General features: G+C 40.2%; 1 long non-coding RNA gene across 1 annotated transcript in view; it reads left to right on the top strand.

Moving 5' to 3' along the window:
• The window catches only part of LOC148185870 (uncharacterized), a 102,912-nt gene that overhangs the window by 30,621 nt on the left and 49,848 nt on the right, over positions 1–22,443 (top strand). The window contains exon 4 of the long non-coding RNA XR_015775581.1: positions 10,019–10,125. This is a non-coding gene — a long non-coding RNA (uncharacterized LOC148185870). The remainder of the gene's footprint in view (positions 1–10,018; positions 10,126–22,443) is intronic.

Below are 22,443 nucleotides of genomic sequence, written 5' to 3' on the forward strand. Positions count from 1 at the left end.
ACTTATCCACAGTGCAGCGGCGAGGCAAGGGATTATCACAGCGGAGACTGTGAGATGCCGAGCAAGCTGGAGACTGAAGGTGCTGCCAGCCAGAAGCCTCTTTAACCTTTATCAGGCTGCAGATAGCATCGCAAATAACCTTAAATGATAGAGGGAGGGAAAGAGTAGAAGCAAGTGGGAGGGAAGGAAAGAGGACTAAGCAGGAGTGAGAAAGAAAGGAAAGACAGTAGGAAGGAGTTTGTTACACAATAGCCCCTTTTACACATTCTGTTCACGTCGGGAATATTACACTGTTCTGTACAAAAGGTACATCTGCAGAATAGAGGGACAGAATTTTCTCAACTTTGATCCAACATTGGAGGTAATAACAGCACCAGTGTTTGTAACGTTTTGATGAGTTATGTGTGTGTGACCCACCGCAGGATATTTAAATAGCAGCTAGTTAGCAGCTAATTCAAAGAAGAACAACAGTGGTCATAAATGTCCACAAATTGGGACACAATAAGGTTCGGGGAACCCTGCGCTTCGAACAGAGGATGAGAATGGCTGCACATAACAGGGAGGGTCAGCTATTGTTAATGCTTTGTTATGCCGTTTTTATTATTGTTTAGAGAACACTGCCAATGGGTTTGTTCAAATTCAAATAACTTTATTTATCCATTAGTAATTTAAATTGTAAAAAATCAGTGTGTATACAGCTCACACACCCCAACAACAAGCACAACATACCATACATGTTAATTGTCACACTAGAGGTAGACGTTGTTGTTTTAAATATCCTGCCTGTCATGCCTCTTTTGTTTACGTGATGCAGACATTGGGTGGCATGATGCTGCCGTTGTTTGGGTCTGTGTAAAAATGCAAAGGCGGCGTAAAGAACTTTGGACTTTGTGGTAACCCTATAGAGCCATCTCTATATAAAAAGGACATTTTTTTCTCTCTTAAGCTTAAGAAACACTTTTGCATCAATTTCCCAACATTACTAGGGCTGTTCTGTTACTTGAATATTAATCTTGACCCCAGTTTTGGCTTCCCACAGTGCGGTGAATGTGATCGACTGCAATGTGGACAATTAAAATTTGATAAAAAACTCTGCAACATATCAAGTGCTTCCTAAACAGCTATAATGCTACTGTACGTGCACCTTGGAGTGACAGCCTGTTAAAAACTTTCCTCATTGTTCTGTTTGCAGTGCAGAGTAGAGGAGTAATATATAACAGGCAGCAGAATGGCAACACAAAAATCAAATATCTGGAGCACAAGATGAAAAGTGTGTCCCTCTATGAAAATAATCGTCCGTTGTTTGGAAGTATTTCGAATTCTGTGTCTGCGCTGCAAAGCAGCACGACTAACTTGTTCAGCCACTTGAAAAAAACACTAAAAAAGCAGTACGATTATTGCATGAAGGGCAAGAAGAAAATGACGCAAATGTCACCTCACTACATACCGGTCCTTGTCCAGTGTCAGCTCAGACATCAAGCAACACTGGATGCAAGCAGAGAAAAAGAGCTGCAATGGTAGTAAGGATGTAAATGCAGGAAGCAAGTAGGGGGGAAAATGCATTTTTTTCGGGCTGGAAACAGGACATTTGCGTGAAGGTGTAGGGCGGCGTAGCCATGACACAGTGTGGGTTTGTGCAAAGAAAATAATAGGGGTGGCTGTTTTGACACGCCATTCAGTGGGGGGTTGTTATGGCCTTAAGGTGATGGAAAGCTTGCATATGTACTCAGTTCAAGGTGACTGAATAGCATATAGTGTATAGTGTGAGCCGAACAATGTCCTATACAGCCTGTCCATGACGTAGAAATGTTGTTTGTGTTTCCTTTTTTAAACCCTCACGTTCCTGTCTTTATTTTCTCTTACTCGTGCCCTTTCAGTCTGGCTGTCGATCTATCTGTCTACGCATCTGTCTGTGTGTCTCCGTCTCTCTCTCCTTCGCCGCCTCATCTGTCTCTGTGCTGCGCTGATAAGAAAGTGCCCGCCCTGTCTCGGAGGAGAAACCATGGAAACGTACCAGCCACGTGTTGACATCACAGCATGTTAAATATAACTGTCTCCCGTGCCACACAACTAGTTGTTCTGCCGTTGATCCTCGCCTGGCTATAAATACATAGTTTCCTTCCCATAATTGCAGCTCCGACAGGCTTGTTTGGATGGAAGGAGAAATAGGAAATGCCAGAGAGAAAGAAAGAGTGTGCCTTCTTTTTTGTCTGTGCCACAGTGTGTGTGTGTGTGTGTGTGTGTGTGTGTGTGCATGTGTGTGTGCCTGTTTATTCCCCTCATTTCACATTAAAGGCCAATTAAAGATAATCTCATTTTGGACAAACTATAAAGTGACCTTGTATAAAAACAGAGTATTCTGACGGTATTCAACACTTGAATACTGTTCAAGTGAAGTGTCTCTCTCACAAAAGCATGAACAAGCTGTTTTTTATAAGCTGAGTTTCTATAGCCCTTATAAGTTGAGCTGTGTCTTGGTCAGTGGCAACAGAGTTTGATGCTTTGTCTCTATGCTATAATTAGTTTAATAATAACATGACCATGGGTTTGTAATTTAGACTCTAAACTGGTTAAGTTTTAGTACAGTGCTCTTCCTGTCAAGAAGCATACATACTGACTGGCTGCTCTAACTTAAATATTGGGAATTGATCCTTTGCTAAGCCCTTCCCTCCTTGGTCACTGTTGTAGGGCCTTATAAAATATGTTTTTTTTTTTTCCAGATTTTTCAATTTAATTTTTCAAATTTCTTTTTTCATTTTAATTTTTCTGAATTCTGTGGTCAAGATTCAAGCACATTTTGTCACCAGAAAGAGTGCCTCATCATGCAGTGGCGGACAAAAATTCAACTATTCAAGAGAAATATTCAAAATTTCATGAATATCAATGATTTTGATGTACTAGATTGCACTTTTTTACTGAAGAAAATGCTTCAATACATTTTTTTTAAAAGTTTCTTTTGGTAAACGACATTTTAGGGCTGAAACTGATGGTTATTTTCATCAGCAATTAATCTGCCCATTATTTTTTTAGATTATTTGATTAATAGTCTAGTCTATTAAAATGTTAGGAAATAATGAAAAATGTCCATCCCAGTTTCCCCAATGTGATGTCCTCCGAAGAAAGCAGGAAAATCACTATATTCGAGAGGCATTGTCTGCCATTTTTGCATGAAAAATGACCTTAATGCTTGATCAGTCATTAAAATAGTTGTCAGTTATTTTTCTGTCCATAAGCTAATCAGTAGGCCAGTAATCTTTGCAGCTCTAGTTAGACTTTTTATGACTTTTGGACGGTGCCAGGCTAGCTGTTTCTCCCTCTTTTCTACGTTCATACTAAGCTGAGATAACCATCTGGTGGTGATGATGTCATATTTTCTGTACAGACATGAGAGAAATGTCAGTATTCTCTAACCAATATACCCATATCCCTTAAACCAGCGTTTGAGAAGTCTGAAAGCAGTCTTTTTGGAAACGACACTATCTTCAGGAAGCCAAACTTATTTGGGCAGGTAGAGATTATATGAATGACAGCAGTGATTTATCTGTGTGTTGTCAAAACTGATGCCCAAACACAAAGCGACTGTCCCTTTACCTATTCCGCCAAAGTGGATGAACATACCCTCTAAGTGAAGTTGACAGTCTGGTCGTCTCACTTCACATCCACATGAATAAGAGCACTGAGCCAAGAAATTAAAAAGTCTGTCCCTACCACTTTTTTCCATGGCCTTGGTAGTGTGGTTGCACAGTTACTGAGATCTACACTTTGTGGTTCAAATAATAACTGAGGGGAGTCACATATGTCAAGTCAGGTATGAGGAACATTTTCTCTTATGTATTTATTAAAAATATAACTCATAAAACTTTATTGATAAGATGTCCTTAACCTTCTAAGACCCACTACAGACCCATTTTTGTCGTTTTTTTTAAAGGGGACAGGGGAACTTTATGGGGAGACAGCAGCTAAATGCTGCATAGAAGTGGCATACATAAGGTACAAGGTAAATTATAATTTGTCCATTTGTGATCCTGCTAGTTCTTTTGAGTTGAGGGATGAATCATCATCTGAAAGCTGGAAATCTGAAGATTAATTAATTCTAGTCATATCTATGTAATAAACATTGTTTTGCTTAGGTGCCTATTCAAACGTTGAATGTTTGGAGTTTATAGGGGCTGAGAGAATTATGACGGAAGTATACAATGGCCATTCCCACGCTCAGTGAAATTGTGTCAGTTATTTTTGTGTTTAATACCATTTGATACACTGATTTTCTGCTAAATTTGAGCTTTTTTCGACCACTTGATGATTTAATAAAAATGGTCACAATGCCGTGATTTAGTATAAAAAATGTTGGATATTTAGAGATTTGTGTAAGAATTGCATTTACAGCGACTTCTGCTCTGGAGGTCTTTAGTTCATTCTTGTAAAGTTTCATGATGCTGTGATTACCCGAGAGATCACAATAGCTCATTTTATACTGTGAGGTCATTTTCAAAAAGTGGTCCAACATAATGGCTCCTATGGGGCTTAACATCATCGCACATAAATAAAACTGGGCTCATTGAATCCACTAGAGTCTCAGCTTTCCAGTCAGACCCAATTTATGCTATTTCAAGACTGTTTAGGGACCCCATAAGCAGAAAAAGTCAAATACAATAGGTTAAAATAACAGATCTCTAGTGCATACAAAGAACTTTATGTATTTTGCCCAAAACTGCATGGCACCAGTACAAAGTTGGTATTTCTATAAAAGAAAGACTCCTGGGTAACCATACAACCCATTTTCATTCAAATATCTCATATCTCATATATTTTATTGGTTTCATATGACACCAGTATCTTCACTCTAGCTTTAAAACTAAGCCTGTTAGAGTCTCTGAAAGCCAAGATGGCCAGGTGTCACACAGGTCTCTTTTTTTTTTTAATTATATTTCAGGTGAATAATAACACAGATGACAACAATGTAATATCACTAACAAAAAAGAAAGGAAAAAATAATTAAACAAATACAGAAAAAAGTAAAATAATAAAAAACTATGAAAATTAATAGGATGACTTAAATATACTTGTGCCTTTAAATTAAAACAACATTGTGATATAGGTCAATAAAGATTTGTTTTCAGTGCGCCATTTATTCAGATTCTTATGTTTTGTGACCACTTAAGGAACTTTCAGGTATTTATTGTAGGATGATGTTCATGATGATGAATGATGATATTTATTATGTTTTGACTGGCTTATTGTGCAAAGCAGTTTCAGGTGATTATTAGTCTCAGCAGTCCTCTGATTGGATGTTTAAAACTTGAGGCAGTCTCTAACTGTATATATGTAGAAATGTTCTGATGCTGCCTTCATACACGATGAAGGTCTGCTAGACCAAAACGTAGTGTGATTCATTCAATAGATATATCAACAGTAAACGGGACAGTGTGTAGGAGTTTCTCTCACCTGTGACACATTCAGGTGTGAGAGATTCTCTTCAAATGCTTTCAAGTGCTCAAAAAAAAGGAAATTTTAATATCTACAATATATCTACTGAGGAAGGTCGTGTGATACGAAAACCTTAAAACAGCAACTAAACCTCATGGTGAGATTGTTTTGACATCTATTGTTTCCAAGGTCAAGCATGAACCGTCAGTCTCCACAGCTGATTATTGCACACAGTTGCAGTAATGATATGTGTTTAGCTAAGAGATGATTGATCCAGCGCTGTCGATTTTGAATGGATTTGCTACTGCTCATTTCATGCTTCAGTATAATGTTTTAGCCGAACGGTTAAATTGTGCAAAAACAGTTAATTGCAGAGCAAAAGAGCTGCAAGGGCTTACAAAAGTGAAACACATATAGAGCGTGATGTTTTAGAGCAATGCAGCAGAAAGATAAAAAGACTGAACTCGATTGGAAATGAGAGCAAAGTGTTTGTCTTGAGTCTGTCTGCTTGTCTTAATGTAACTGTCACCAGTGTGCATGGGTGATGTTGTGAGCGGAGAGCATTGCATGTTGTGACTCAGTCTCTTAGCAGCCACCTCATCTTCACAACCCCGCGGGTCCCCAGAGGCTGCTGCAGTGCCGACCAATCAGAGCGAGATGCCACAATGACCAAAAGGCCGGTGCTGAGCTGTCGCCAGCCGAGAAATGGTCTCAGTCTAGGAAACGGACGTGTGTGTGTGTTGACGTGTGAGCACACTATGTGACTTTAATAGTCTCTGAGTGTGAAGTGAGAGTAGCTACCTCAGTAGGCTGCGTGTATGAATGAATGTGTACGCCTGTGCGTGTGTCCTCTTCTATCCCATTGTTCCTAATGCAGTTTAATCTCTCTTAAACCCAGATGATTTGTTATTTCCCCCGCTCTGCCAGACACATACGCAAACACACACGTTTAAAGAGGTATTTGTGTGTGTGTGTGTGTGCGCGTGCGTGTGCGCGTACAATATTCCAATTTTCCCAGTATATTTTGACCTATATTATTAACACCATAAAACATACATTAACATAAATCGGAAGTAAATCTTGGTATTCCTTTTATCTTCATTAAGACCTTGAACACACAACTTTTTGTAGATAACATTATTGTCAGATTATCAATGAAAAGTCTGGAATTTGAGATGCATTTTCCAATACACATATTATCTTGTGTAATATTTATCAGTATATTATAACAAATACAGTAGGAGGATTCCAAGTCAATTTCTAGTAGAGTAAAAAATATGGTACTATCATTAAGGCATCCTTGTTAATACTGTATGTGCATCAGTGATGGGGAAAGTAAAGGCAGATACATAAAAAAACCCACAATTCACTATTATTATATTCACTGTCTGAAATATCCATTTACAGCAAGTTAATCAATTTCCATTTTTTATTCATGGGTTCTTGTTTGTACAAGATGTTGGCTTCTCTCTTGAGATAATGTGAGGTTTTATTTTCATTTAGTTTTGCCTAACAACATGGTACCAAAAATACTTCAAAAGCATCTTTAATAATTTTCTGCTGACTTTTCCCTCTTAAGTATAAAATTATCGAAAATAGGGCCCCTTCATATTTGGCATCATTTTGAATATCAAAGCAGAATGTGTTCTACTTGACAACTAATGTCTGCATTCAGATACCTCAGGCGCAAAGGTAGAATTAATTAATGGTTGTTTCATTGATGGGTAAATGTTGAGAAGAGGCTCAGTCTGTGCTGACCTCTTTTGCAAGCACTTATAAGTTAAATTGTGTTGTTTAACTTTGAGAACATTTTATTATTTTTCATCTGAACTGAATACATGATGAAAAGACTTTTCTCTTGTATTCTCTGTAAGTGCTCTTCAAAGTTTAAGAGTTTGATTTTTGCTTGACTGTAACTTTGGATGATACCCAGTAAGGGCGATATGAAAAAAAAAATCTAATCTGATATCTTTGACCAAATACCTTTATATCTATATTGTGACAATATTGTCATTGACTATTTTGTTTTCGAAAGGTATCAACACAACAATATTTTTGATAAATAATCACTAGCCATGTGGTTATAATAAATAAGTGGTAGTGGTGCGCAGGTCAGGGTTTTTTTTTTTAAAAACCCGCAAAAACCCAGTCTGTTATGAGAGCAAAACCACACAGCATGACCTGCCAACATATGCATTAATCAACCACCCGAATCTGACCTGCAAACCACTAACTTTATGTACTATAATGGCACAATTATCAGGACTGAGAACTGAGACAAGAACAGCTTTATTGACACAGCTACTGAAATGTCCTTCTGGATGGAGTAATACAGTGCAGTGAATGATAAACCAAAGGTAAATTTTACCACAAAGACATGCCACTGTCACTCGTCACCTCCCAGAGCATGTACTACCGCCTTTAATATACTGAAAGTAGCCTTTTCATATAAACGTTAGACATGCAAAAGGTCACAGTGCTGATTCCCAGAAACAGTGATTTACTGAGTCCGTGTGAGCAGGCAGTGACTAAGCTTTGTCTTTTTGTCCCCATGCATCTTTGTTTTCTTTCTTTTATCCACAGTGTCCTGTGAAAAGATGACTAATGCGCAGGTGGGATATGGGTCATGAACTGCGCTTGATAGAAAATTCTGTCTCCAACTTACAACACAACAGACTGGCTGCCAAACTTAGATCGTACTCTGTACATAATAAACCCATAAATAGGGTTATCAGTCTTTTTGATTTATGCCTGCTGACTTCTTTTATCATTTCCTAAATGCTGTCGGTCTGCACACACTCATGCCTCACTATGGTGGCGGCCATTTCAGAGAGATAAGCGACTGCAGAGTTTTAATGTAGGTCAGAGAGGAGGCGAAGGAGTGTGAGGGTCAAAGGTTAGGAGCAGGTTTATCTCCTGTGTGAGTTCCCTGGATTCCTGCCGGCTGAATATAAACCCCGTTTGAGCAAGACGGCGTTGAGAAGAAGTTGTGTGGTGCTTTTTTTAGCAAGCTTGAACTGCTTGAGTCATGGCTGAGGAGTTGGACAACGGGAGAGCGGGGAGACAGAGCGACCCCTCTGTTGTAGGCATGCACACACTCCATTAGTTTTACCAAACACAAGCCATTAAGTTTAGCAATCACTGAGCAAACACACACTTTTACCTCCACTGCATCAGAATCTAGTCACTCTGCAGCATCTCTCATTCTTCAAGCCTATGCAATCATACCCTGTAGCCTCTGGAATAATTGCTTGCAGCGCTAACACCAGCAAGACATTACCTACCCAGCTTTCACTTGAGCTATTGTGGCTTGTAAATTGGATGGTGAAATTGCCTTTTGGGGAATCTCCTATATGATCTACCCAGTCTGAGCCCCAATTTATTTCATTTAGATTATATGTGAAAAGCACTCAGTGTAGGTTCCTCTGCGATCACATGAATAAATAAAGCATTGTTATGTGTGTGTGCATTCTGCATATTCATTCTCTATGCTTTTTCTGTGATCAGTGCGTAGATATTTATAGCGTTGCAGATTTGCATATGTATGGAGAGTGTATTCGTCGAGTTTCTTTTTAGCAGGGCAGTGCAGAATAATATTTTGGTACACACACTAATAGCAATGCAAAAGTTTGTGTGTGTGTGCCTGTGCCTGTGCGTGTGTAGAAACTGATCTGGAGCGTTAAAGGATCTATGACCTCTTCAGTCATTCACACCTCTGGCCACTTACTCCCTTAAGAACTCTTCAGTCTATTCACAGCAATCTTCTTTTGAAGTATTAATATGTGAACTCCTGCCACCTAAACATTCATCAGTTTTTTACTAAGGAGTCATTTCGCACCCTGTTGGACCCAGTTTGAGCTTCTCTTTACCTCCTGAAAGACTTAAAAAATGCACAACAGTGGTTATTAAGAGTTTAGGAGTTTGGAAGAGGATGGGGGAGGGGGGATTTGTGAAATGACAGGGATGATCTTTAACCCAAATAACATGTATTAGGACAGTAGAGTTAGTCAGCATAGATCATAATAATCACCCATGCATTGGGTTGGATCTCAAGACAGGATATAAAATATTTTTTACAATGGCACAAATTGTGGTCTTGCCAAAGACTGTGTACAAGGTGTCTGCAGGTCCTTAACATGTCTTAATTTAAATTTCTAGCGATATTAGGCCTTAGAAGTCAGTTAATAATCTTCAGTTTGAATTGGTGAGGTCTAAATTGCTACAAACATTTGATCTAATTTCATTTATTCAGCTTTTTATTTCCTCTTGTGAGAATGAATCTCTGTGTGTAAGTCCTCATTTCTGATGTAACAAATCTGTAAACCTACCACTGTACCTAATACTTTCTTTTTACATTGTACTTGCACCTACCTGTTGACACAAAAAATACATTAAACCTACCACTGCATAGGACCACGTATATATTGCATACCTTTTTACTTTCCTGTATTGCTTAAATAAGACAATAATGATTTTCTGTCTTAAATCTGTTTAAAACTGATCTCAAAAAGGTCTAAAAACCACAAACACCCCCAAAACATTGATGTGGCCACTGTGACCTCACTCATTGGTTTGTGGTCTCCCATTTTAGGCTTGAAGATGGGCATTTTGGCCATCGCCATCTTGGATTTTTGTAACAAGAAGTGACCATACTTTTACCAGAGGGTGGAGCTAACCTTAATGCTGGCTGCAAACTCGGTAAGTACAGTGCATTTACTGTCTTTGTCTGTGATTATGGTAATGCTAATATTTGCTCATGAAAAACAGGCTTAAAACCATTAAAACAAAAATTTAAAACACACTGAAATAGTAACATCTGCGGCTACTTAGTGCCCTTAATTATGCATAACTTTACACCTTAACCCAATTCAAACGATCGAGTTATAAAAAAAATTCACTCCCTACAATTGTCATGACCAGGAAAATTAGCAAAAAAGACAAAAAATCTAGCTTAAAACAACAACTTTTTTTTGTTGTGTTTTTTTTGTAACAGGTTGTAAACACATCTATTTCTCCTGTTAGGATGGGCATTTTAGCATAGTGGTCTATGGTGACTGCTTGCTTTAGGAACCAGCTTCGAGTGGCGGTTCATCGAACTGCAGTTTTGACACTTTGGTGTTGGCTTCATTTTTCAGTCTCTGAGTATGCCACTTGTTCTTGCAACATATTAATTTTAGTAATACTTGAAGTGCGTCCCAATTCCCTACCACAGTATTTACCATACACTATGCCTATAGTATGGTTTTGCAATTGCATACCAAAAAAATCATCACACTTAAATTGTTCAAACCAATAAACATCTGTGTACATGCATGCATGATTTTTTTACCACAACACCCCTTTAAAGGAATTTTAATGGGTGCTGTGGTCTAAAGATATTTGGGAACCACTACACAACACATTTTTCAAAACCTGCTGAGAATTAGTACATATGGAACTGGGATTCAACAATGGTGTTTGATAATATGGCATAGGCGTGTCAGCTGTGATGCACTCATGAATAGATTCCTCCATAAAGCTTAAAAACTCAAATATTTGATAAATCCTTGAAGCATGAAAGCAAATAATGAATTTTTCATTGCAGTAGCACACATGACTGTCTTGTGAATGGTGTCATTGTTATTCAGCTTAGAACTGTGAGTGTGCACCATGAAGCAGGAATTGTGTTGGCTGCCAGCCTTGGAAAACCAGTCCAGTTTCACTTAGGATTTGCTTGAGACAGACTTCATTTCAATTAGGCTGTACAATAGATGACAGTTCTCTCATTTACTCTGATACCAACAGAGACCCCTATTACACCGGCTTGGACAAATGAACAACTTGCTGGACTGAGACCGATCTCATTCTGACCACCAAATGCAATTAAAACACATTTCACATTGCTTTGATATTAATTTTGATGGAAATAATGGAAAATTATGTTTTTGGTTTGTCAGACCGTCCCATTCCTCTGAAGATGTGTGTGAAGCGTCCACATTTTTACAAACCTGGATGTAAATGTGCAACTTGAGTGGTGCACAGAGTTGCATACAATTGCCAGGTTGTAATTCTAGTTAGATTTAAGAAACACCTGTGCTTACCAATTTCTACAAGCCTCTCCCTTATGAGCACACCAACACACTGACCTTTCATCCACCACACGTCTGCCTGTTTGTTGCGATATTTGTGAACATATGTGACTGTTGAGGGCTCAGAGAAAGTCATTCATATGAGGGTGCTCACAAAAGCCTTTCAAGCTCTCTGTCTCTCTTTCCTTCTCTCTCTTCTGACTGTTGGTACACACAGCACAAAAAGAAGCACACAAAATCCCCCCACAAATAACCATGGCTGACATATTTCCAGGGAGCCATAGAAATGGACCTCTTTTCTGGCAACACGGAGAGTAAAGTGGGGAGAAATATGGAAGCAGTCAACAGCAGAGCCAACCAAGTATGGCAATTGATAGTTTGACAGTTTGGTTGTTTACCGTGCTGTCAGATGTATTTATCAACATCTTCGCAGTGAAGAATGGAATACGTCTGTGTGTGTACCTAGTTGAAACTGTGTGAATAAAGAGTCTGCGCTTTTGGCTGCACCCAAAAGGTGAAATCGTTACACAACTCAACATGTGATTTCTTTTCTTTTTCTTTTTTTTTTCACAGCAGCAGTGGGGTCACCCACACAAGCTTAAAATACCCATCCGTTGGGGGATGAAGATATGCGGGACAGTGTAAGGGGTGAGGGGGTGGGCAGCTGCTAAACAAAAAGATCGGCATTTGAAGCGTAGGGTTTCCCCTCAGCTCACCCTTATAGCTAACCTTTTATGTACTGTAACCCCCCCCCCTTTGCCACCTCTTTTAGTTTTTTACATCACATGGGGGACTAGTAGGGTTTCACCTCTTCTACAGAGGGTTTTCCCCCACTATTAAGAGCTGAACTGAAAATGGAACTTGTAAGTTGTAAGTTGTGTGCAGAATTAGGAAAACTAAAAGCACAACGTTTGTAATAGCTTGACCTTGCTGAACAATTTGTCCCTGTTTACACCTGATATGGACATGTGTCTTGGGCGATTGGATCACAAGTGGACAGCTCCAAGTAAAAGAACCCAATGCATCTTGAGACCTCATCGCCTAGACCTCATCTGCAGGTGGTCTGGGCTGCACACAGCCACATTTTTCGGCACACCAGGGCCACATTAGTACCGCCTGCTCAGCTGATGTTCTTGCTCATTGTACTCCCCCTTGACGGATAAGAAAACTTTCTGTTGCTGCTGTTACACAAGTTAGGGCCCTGACACACGGAGGAGACAGTTGGCTGTCGATATCTGACTGTCGGTGAGCAACTGTAGCCCTAGTTTTGGCGGTGTCTTGCACCACTGGCACTAGACGACCTTTGTTGAATCGTCATCTGTTGAATCGTCATCTGTTGAATCGGCGTCTGAGCCAGTGGAGTCTGTTGTTAAGAGAAAATGCTCTGATTGGCAGTTCAGCTTTGTGCACGAGAAGAGAAATGGAGAGTAGGAAGTGCAACTTTTCGGCCAACACAACAGCCGGCCTTCATCACCACTAGTTCTTTAGTGATGGTTTGGTTTGATGCGTGTGGGCGACACAATGCTAAAGGATTGTCTCCGGAGCTGCTCTCCTTCCAGCAAATGGTCATTTAATATCTGCCTGGTTAGCTCAAGCTAACACAGCAGCAGCTTTCAAACGTCCCAACAAAGTCACACTGACACTGAATAGGCCCAACTCTGTTGTTTAACCCCCAATAACCATTTGGTAATGTTTGCTGTGTGACTCTCACCAACTGTCCCTGGCTAAAAGCTTACACTCCTAGACAGTCTCTAAGACTCCTACAAAATATTACTCATTTTTATTAGTAAAACAAAAAACAATGTTATCAGTGTGTAGGAAACACTGCAACTGACAATCAACCAAAACGATACATTTTACTCTTCGAGTGAAAAATAGAGGCTAGCATGGAAGTGGCATCAGGACTTTAGCTCTCTATTGCTAAGCTGATATGACAAAGTGATAGTGGGCTTCATCTCCCCAGAGGGAAACTTCATACATTTCCAAGCGCTAAGAAAGGGACAGACCTGTTGTGCTCAGTGAGGGGAGGAGAGAGTGGCCTCTATTTTGGACTGTACGTAACTGAAAATGTCCAGCTGAAAACCCCTGCTGGCTTAATGACATAATGACTTTAGCTCAATCGCAAAGGGCATGTTGATATTTCCGAGTGACTGATAATGGAGGGCACGGACGGACGGAGAGAAGGCATGCTCTCTCACTCTCTCTCAGGGGGATTTTCCTTGTCATTGCTACAGTTGCCATTCTGACCGAGCGGCCCTCTCCTCCTGCACCCTTCCATGTCCTCAAGGTCACATGATTCTCTTAAGATCCGACCTGTGACCTCCACCAATGTGTCGTCTCGGGTTTCCATGGAGACATATGTCATCAGGACCAACGTGGCGTCTTGGCGGGTTATTTTTAACTGCCCGGCCTCAGCCAGTGCCAGCTCAGTGCACCGGAATGGGGGGCTAACGTCAAGCGGCTGGGGAGGGGGAGTTCTGGGGAAGTTTAGGGGTTTCCAGAGTGGGGCTTCCCAGCTGTGGTGATATCATGCCAGGGTGTCCGAGCAGGAATGTGAATCATCCATCCACATGATCTTTTAATGCAACATTATGTCAGCCAGGACAACCTGGAAAGTCCTTCACTGAGTAGCTCTAACAACTGGAGATGGGGGATTTCAGCCAGCTACAAATGCTGTCCGCTTAGTTTAGCTTGTGTTTCCATTTCCTTTGATAAAGCAGGTGCTAATGTTTACACCACAGTGTCAAAGGTCTGTGTGTATATATTTGTCTGCATGTGTGTGAGTGCCTGTTTGCAGTAGTTTATGTGTCGCTTTCATTTAAGGCTTTTAGTTCCTTGTAAGCAAAATAGTTTCCATGAGTTCTCCAGAATTCACTCATTTTGGCAACAAGACATAAGCCCAAATAATATTCAGCAGTGTGTTTGTGCAGGCACTCCGATAATCTATGATGTGCGCCATTGTAGGTGTGAGAATGTGTCCATCCAGTGGAAACTTAGAGCCACTTGTTCATCAGTTCCTGTCTCTTGAGGTCAAGACTGAAAGAGGCAGTGAAACAGGGCTATCTTGTCAGTGGTGTGTTTGTGTCTCCAGCAGCTGTCGTGTACGTGAGCATTTGTGAACACCTGCAGTCATGAGGCACGTTTTACGTCATGTTTGCACTTTGCTACTACTTAATGTTGAAGCGGTTGCAAATATTTTGTAACGGTTTTTTTTTCCTAAGAGGATGACTGACTTTTTTTTCATGCAGCAATTGACAAACACAGACAGTAAATATTTTTCTGAGTCACAACGTATCTCTTTTTTACATGAGATTTTATCCAGAAGTGAAAATAAAAGACTACTTATTTATAATATATAGTACTAATTTCAGACAGCTTGAAAAGCCAAATATAAAATGTTACAAATGCAAAAGAGAGAAAGGAAAGTCAAAAAAAGTATGAGACAAAGCAAAGAAATAAAAAGTTATTACATATTTCAATTTAAGATTTCCCCTTTAATCTTTTAATTTGAACATTTATATTGAAGCTTTTTTTTATTTTTACATTACTCATCATCAATCTGTCATTTCAGTAATAAATTTCCCTCTTCAGTTTGCTTTTTAACTTAAATTATGGCCTGCTTATCAGGAGTACTAAAACTGTAATAGTTTATTTTCCTTGTTCTCTGTTAACTTACATTTCTTTCTGAATAAGTTTTAGTAGGGCTGAGCAATGTGGAGAAAATCAAATAACACAACATTTTTTTACTAAATACCTCAATAATTTTATATTATTAATTAAAAAAATGATGACATGAAATAGACAAGAGGCCTTTCCTTTTAGTCCCATGCTCCATTGGCTCAGTGAGCTTTGGGACCATATTTCAGAGCGTTATCTATTTAGAGGTGGTGAAATTTAAATGTTTTGTGATGTATGTCTTGCCTTTTACATAATATTCCTCTTTGCTGACAGAATGCCAGCTAACTCCATTAACATGCCAAAACATAGCGCTCACTTTCCACGCTCAGCCCCACCGCAGCTTTATTTTGAGCCGCAAAACCCTTTTAGCATTGTTAACAATCTCAGCACCACTAGCCGTGATGAAACACTGCTAACAGCACTAATATAGCTAACAGTGATAGCATAGTAAGCAAGGCTAAAGGAGATTTGCTGGATGCTTACCAATGGCCACCTAGATTCCACAGCAACGCTGTTGGTACTGGATGGCGTTGAAGGCAGTAATTGTTCAAGCAGAAGCTAACGTTAGCTTCCACCAGACCGAGGTGGTACACAGTAAAATAAATTGAAGATTTGCAGAATGAACTTATAGACTGACTCACATAACCGGGCAACAATATCACCAGCATACAACTGATTAACGCTTAACCGATTTAATGGTTAACCATCAACGTCTTTGTCTTTTTTGTATGTTTAATGTCAATTACAGTGGAAATTCTGGTTTGTTATTGGGCTTGGGACCAAAAAACGGTGCCGTAGCTCAGGCTCAGATTGGGCTTGGACAGAAACTATGCAGATTCATATAGTATTGCGCCCTTTTTTATCATAGCTCTAGTCTATTGTACAGTTTGTTCTTAAAATATCACAGATGGCTTAAGAAGCTCGGAGGAGCCATTTGTCAAATTGCCGCCCTATTAATGGAGTCAAGAGATGCCCGTGTTATATCACATCAGTGAACTTGAAACAGCGGACCAGGAGGTCACTGTGACACCTCTGCCATGTAAGCAGCCCAACAAATGATGGGTTTTCAGGGCAGGTGGAAACTTCTGCTATCCATCTTCCACCAGAGTGTCACAGTGTCACTGAGTCAAGGATACAGATACACTTTCATACTTTGTCTCTCTCATTCCTGACTCTCTCTGTCTCTCGTTCTCTAACTCTAACACATGTCAGCACAGCTCCACAGGTCATGACCTCCTGCTTACAACAACTCAGAACAAAAAGATGGAGAGTGAGCCAGAGGCAGAATGGCAGTTTTATTCTGCTGATGCTGATACTTTTGGAGCGTTCCTCCTGCACCCAAGGGATGCTCGTATACTTTTAGTTTCTTAAAGCATCAGCTGTTTAGACAAAGGCTTTTGAAGCAAAGATCCCCAAGCTGTGCATTACTATTTTTCCACTCTAAGGTGGGTTTTCAGAGTCTCTCCTGTGCCAACGCCAGACTAAAGCGCTCTGATTTGTGTGTAATCTCCCCCCCTGTTACTCACCTAATGGTCTAGTCCATGCCCACTGATGATGACTATGGTGATGTCAGAGCAAAGAGCTCAAAGCGGCTTTGGCGGGGTGCAGAGTGGAGGGGGGTGGGGAAGATAGAGGTTAAAGAGGTGACATAGAAAACAATCCACAATAAAAGGAAAGTTGAATGAATTAAAGACACATTAACACATGAGTAACGAGGCAGACGAGCATGTGCACACTTTGACGTGTCCATCACACTCTGTGGTCACTTCCTCCAATAAACAATAGACACAGAGGGATTAAGACTCACACAGCGGGATGCCAGCAGGAAATCGCCTCACTGCAAAAGTCATGATCAGATCAGCACGGCGGCGTTTCTGAGATGTCGACAGGAGGTCACGTGATCGTGTGTGGTGCAGACCGGTCAGGGACTAGCCATGATGTAATGGTCACACGCATGCAGTGGCACAGCCTTATGCAGCACAACATCACCATAGACCCGCAAGCAGACATTCGTCCTTGTGCGCCGCGGCAGCTGCCATCGCATTGGCTGAATAAACATTCACGGAGGGATTTCAGAGATTTGGGTAAACAACTGAGGTGCTCAACTATTGGACGGAGTGGCGTTTTACTCCCATCATATTAACTATTTTCCTATTGGTCAAAAATTCATGTTTGGAGGGATTTAAAGAAGCTTTAGCTACTGGATGAAACGATTTGAGTGCTCTACTCCCCTGCAGTATTAGCAGAAGTCTTCTTCAGGGACATGTTGAATATTGACATTAAATTAAGTCTTTACTTTCATGGAAAGAGCTGAAACCGTTTCCCAGTACAGATGTCAGCTAACAGGGCGGCACTTTGCAGCTCTACATGCCCCGATCACCAACACAAAGAAGTTCTCAGAAAGGCAGAAAATTATCTCTGTACAAGTTCAACAATGGGGATCAGAGAATTGAAAAGAGCCATCAGTGTCTGGTTATTATTGGTGCTTGTGTAAGCAGGCGTGTAAGCATTCACAGAAATTGTTCACTGTAGCAAAATGAGGGAGCATTGTTCTCATGTATATTCATATCCCCTGTGATTTCCAGCTTTGGAGCAGCGTCAATAGGCAAATGCCCTCGTTGCAATTGGCTGGAGTGGAGTTGGAGTTGTGTTCATTAGGGTAAACAAGCTGTGCACCAGAGATAGCACTGAGGCCATTCACCCCACCCTGGCACTGAGCTGATAGTAATACCAGCCTGGACACACACACATGCGCACCGACACACAAGCATCAGTCAACTCCTCTGTTCCCTTCAATGCATCGCTGCACCACCAGCGAGGTAACACGACTCAAAACAGAAACAATACAAACGCCCAACAACCTCCCCGGACCGGATCAGCAGAGCTCCACGGTCGCCCCTGGCCGTCATTCTCATTCACACTCAGTGGGTTTTTACTGATGTGTCCAGTGTTATGCCCTCTCTCTGCTTGTGGCCCGCCCCAAGTAATGACCTCATCTGAGAGCACAGCTGCCAGTAGGCAGCAGACTGCTTATGAAACCAGGCCATTCTATCCCTAAAATTCAGAGGTTGTGCAACTGGAGTGGGAGCACAGTGTGTCTGTGTGTGAGTGCAAGTTTGTGTGCGGTAGAAACAGCGTGATTATGCAACAGGGTTGATATTATAGCTGCAAATAAAATAAAAATTCTGAGCCGCGTTTTGCCATTGAAGGACAATTTGTCACACAGACACACGCACACACTCGAAAGTCTCGGACCACTTCTGAATAATAGATACAGAAGCGATGTGTCAAAGTCCTTGGAGTGGCCTGGAAACAGAGAGCAGATTAAATGTGCACCAACCCTGACCTCAGCCAGACCGTGTTACACACCCACACACACACAGACACACACGCTCAGATGCACTTGGTCTGCAGTGATGACAGCACTCTCCCACTGACCAATAAGATGAGCTGCAGTTACCAGCGCTCAGAGGAGCAGCTTTATAATAGAAAACAGTGTCTGTTTTAAGTCCACTTGGGTCAAGTTACATTCACTGTTTGAGGAGGTGGCAGGATAAGTTTAGGTGGTGCAAAGGGACTAAAAATTGTTGACCTAACTACAAGTGCAAACAAAAGTTAGCAGCTCCCAAAATAATATTTAGATTGTTCCTTACAAAATCAAAATCCCTAACTAGAAATAAGGGAAATCATTGATTCACTGTTGTACCGAAAAAGGGGTGGGTGATATATCAAATACACTCAATGTGTCGCTGCTTGTTCAGAGTCTATGGAATCACAATATCACTAAGAAGTAAACTGTTGGCCCGAGATGAGCCAGATGATTCAGAATAAAATCTCCAGTTGTTCCGCTTTGATTTATTTCATTATAACAATATTTGACTTTTTAAAGTAGTATTTTTTAAAGCTTTTTTGTAGCAGTAGTTTATTGAACTTAATTGTTGTAGTAGTTAATTAAATTTATTGTGGCAGTTGTTTATTTAATTTTATTATGACAGTATTTAATTTAATTTTTTGAAATTTTTATCATGGTTCAGCCTAATTTTAACAGTACGTTATTTAACGTAATAAAAACAGTACTTAGTTACTCTGTTTAACTTTATTCTAACAGTAGTTTATTTAACTTATTGTGGCAGTAATTTAATTTTATGGGAAGAGTACTTTAATGTTATTATGACAGTTCTCGATATAACTTTATTACACCAATACTTTAACTTTATTATAACACTTCTTTGTTCAACTTTCTTGTAACAGTAGTTAATTTATTATATGAAAGTAGCTATTTTATTAAAGTTTATTGTAACGCTGGTTTATTTAACTTTATTATAAGAGTACCTTATTTCACTTTATTTAACTTGTTCATTTAGTAGTCTACAGCAGTTTAGAGGAGATTTCATGCATACAGTGTATAATGTATCATCATATTGCCTAAAAAATATATTAATATTATTTATTGGCAATAACGCACAACCATACACTAATAATAGTAATTAAGGAGTGCTGCCTGTAGCTCAAGAGGTAAGATCTCTTTACATGTGAATTGCTTTGTGACGGTTTGAAGCATAATTTTTCTGTTAGATGGTAATGATACTGAACAAACAATGCATTGTGCACCTCTAAGGTTTAACATCTTGATGCTCTACTTTCAGTATGCATGCATCTGTATTTTGTCCTCAGGGGTCTTACACAATCAGGAGTTTAAGTAGAAATGGATTGAGGCTTGCATGTAACCTCGTGACAAATTCTTTTCTTTTCTCTTAATTTCATTGAATGTGTCACTTATATTTGAATCTCTATACTAATCTCACTACGGCGATCAGAAATACTATATGTATTGTTTACTATTTTTACTCAACACTGCTTTTTTGTTCTTTACATCTTTATATTTGTGCCCTTACACCTGAGGATCAGACCTTTCTGAATCTATCTTGCCAGCCTGTTGCACCAGGAGGAGCTCGTGTTCACGTTTCTGCCGAGTCTCAGCTCTTCAGCCGAGAAAAAACGTGACCTACTTGTTGATAATTGGACTCTTGAACATCCTCTGCTTTCCAATCCCTTCAAACTTCTCCTCCTCCTTTAAAGAAGCCATGAATAATGAAGTGAGCTTTGCGTCATCATTTGTACGGGCAACAATGTTGGCATGTCAAGCCCAGGCATCTGATCCTCTCTTCCAGTGACATGATGGAATATGTTGCCCGGTGTTAGCTTTCACCAGGTAAGGCTGCAATATTGATGAGGAGGTTGAGGTGGTTTTTCCACTGCCTCAACTCCTGGCGGCTCCTCCTCTCGTTGGCTCGTCCCAATCACTTGATACGACGCTCTGCCGGGGCAGCGACAGGGCCGACAGGTAGATGGTTGGGCGAGTCGGGCAAGGTGGAGTGAAAAAGGGAAGGGAGGAGCAGAGTGCGGCGTGCTGCACATTTTCCATCTGTCATGAAAGTGGAGCAGCTCATTATCGCAGAGTGCTCTCTACTGAGCTGACCTGAAAAGACAAGGATGGTGTGTGTGTTGGTTTGAGAGAATGTACGTATAGTATTAATTTGTCCTAGTCGTAACGTTCAGAAAGGTACAAGTCAGTGTGAAAACAAATGCTACTGTCTGTCAGTAGGTTTGATTCATACACCTTTATGTCAGAAAGAAGAGCCGTTATTGTAGCGTTTTAATCCCAGTGCATTCCTCCGTCCATCACCCAGCACCAAATTGAGGCATCAAACTGACACATTTAAAAGTCGAGAGGACATTGTTTTCCTCTGTGTCCCAGCTGTCCTCCTCCACTTGGATAAATCATCACCCTCAAAAGCACATAAATAATGTAGGGCAGGCAGCAGTAATAAAGTGGCAGGCAGGTGAGCAGCGGTGATGTGAGGGGGAGCCTGATGATGGCAATAAAATTGATGGTTAAAAGAGAATACAATGGCGTGGATGTGCCATGTTGAATTTGTAATCTCTCTCTAGTTTGTAAGTAATCATTAGGTTTCTTGGGTTTTGGTCTTTTATCTTTGTCATTGCATCTTTAAGGAAAAAAAACACTTATGAAAACATCAATGTTATACTGGATGATGGAAAAAATACTGCATGTACACACGTAGTGCAAGGGTGCACGAGGAAACCACAAGGTAGTAGTGTCATCTCAGTAAACAGTAACTGCCTGTTAGTGGCAATATGACTGGAGTATAGAATTTCAACAACATATGCGATGTAAATAACAGGGTTTTTCCTGTTCAACATGAGGTGGCGGTGGTACCTTCCTGATCATGTGCAAACGTATACTGGGCTTCAACTGACTCAAGCTTTTTTTTTTTTTTCAAACACAATGTATTTGAGGAGCTCAGATATTTATGTTAAGTAATTTTGATGATACAACATGGTATAAGAATAAAGTTATTGAACATTTTTTCCCCAAGAAATTCCCCCAAATTATACAAAAGCGTTCCAGTATAACCAAGAGGAGAACATTGATGTGTAAAGTAATTTTAGGAAGGTATTTATATATATTTATATATATGGTGTATCGAAATGATATAGCCTGAAAAATTCCAAAAATAAGTAATAGCTATAGGTAATTCCATAAATACAGACATGCTGCAGTCAAGTGAACCGTTGTTCAAAAAAAAATAGTGCCAGTTGCTGCTTTTGGATTTAGTGCTTTTTATTTGTGGTCTTTCTGTATATACTTAAAATCTGAAACCCCAGTTGTCTTCATCTTTCTTTTGCTCTCAGGTGGAAAAGGTTGTTTTTCCCCTTGCAGCCTGGTTGCAGATTTGAGACGCGGGACATTGGCCCTTTGTGCAGAAATCCACCTAGCGCACCATGTGATGAACATAAACAATTTCCAAAGGGAGAGGATATAAAAGAGCTTTCTCTGTACGCTTGATCCCTGGGGTTTAATGTCCCAGTTGAGAATTCAGCATGTCAATTTGTGACTGTGCTTGAGGGCACAACAGAAGCAGTGGCTCTGATACAGGAGGGCAGCAAAGAATAGAGGAGAGAAAGGATCGAGGCACGACAGGGCGAGCAGGAGAGAGAGTAGCAAAATAAATCTGGAGGGACCTTGTGGATTGGTAATAAAGCCTCTGAGCCCAGATGTCCATCTGAATAAAAAGCTATTTTCATTTGTTGTTGTTTTTTTCTTTTCTTTTCTTTTCCTTCTACCAACAGCCACTCTAACAGGCAAGTGGAGCTTTGTCAGAAGAGATCTAGAAAAATAGCTGCTGAGCATTTGGGACTGAATTTGAAAAATTGTCCTTATTGCAGCAGAATTCAAGGTCTGAGG

The sequence above is a fragment of the Plectropomus leopardus genome, chromosome 22, assembly GCF_026936395.1.
Source record: "Plectropomus leopardus strain MGB_pleo_1.0 chromosome 22, ASM2693639v1, whole genome shotgun sequence".
Lineage (NCBI taxonomy): Eukaryota > Metazoa > Chordata > Actinopteri > Perciformes > Serranidae > Plectropomus > Plectropomus leopardus.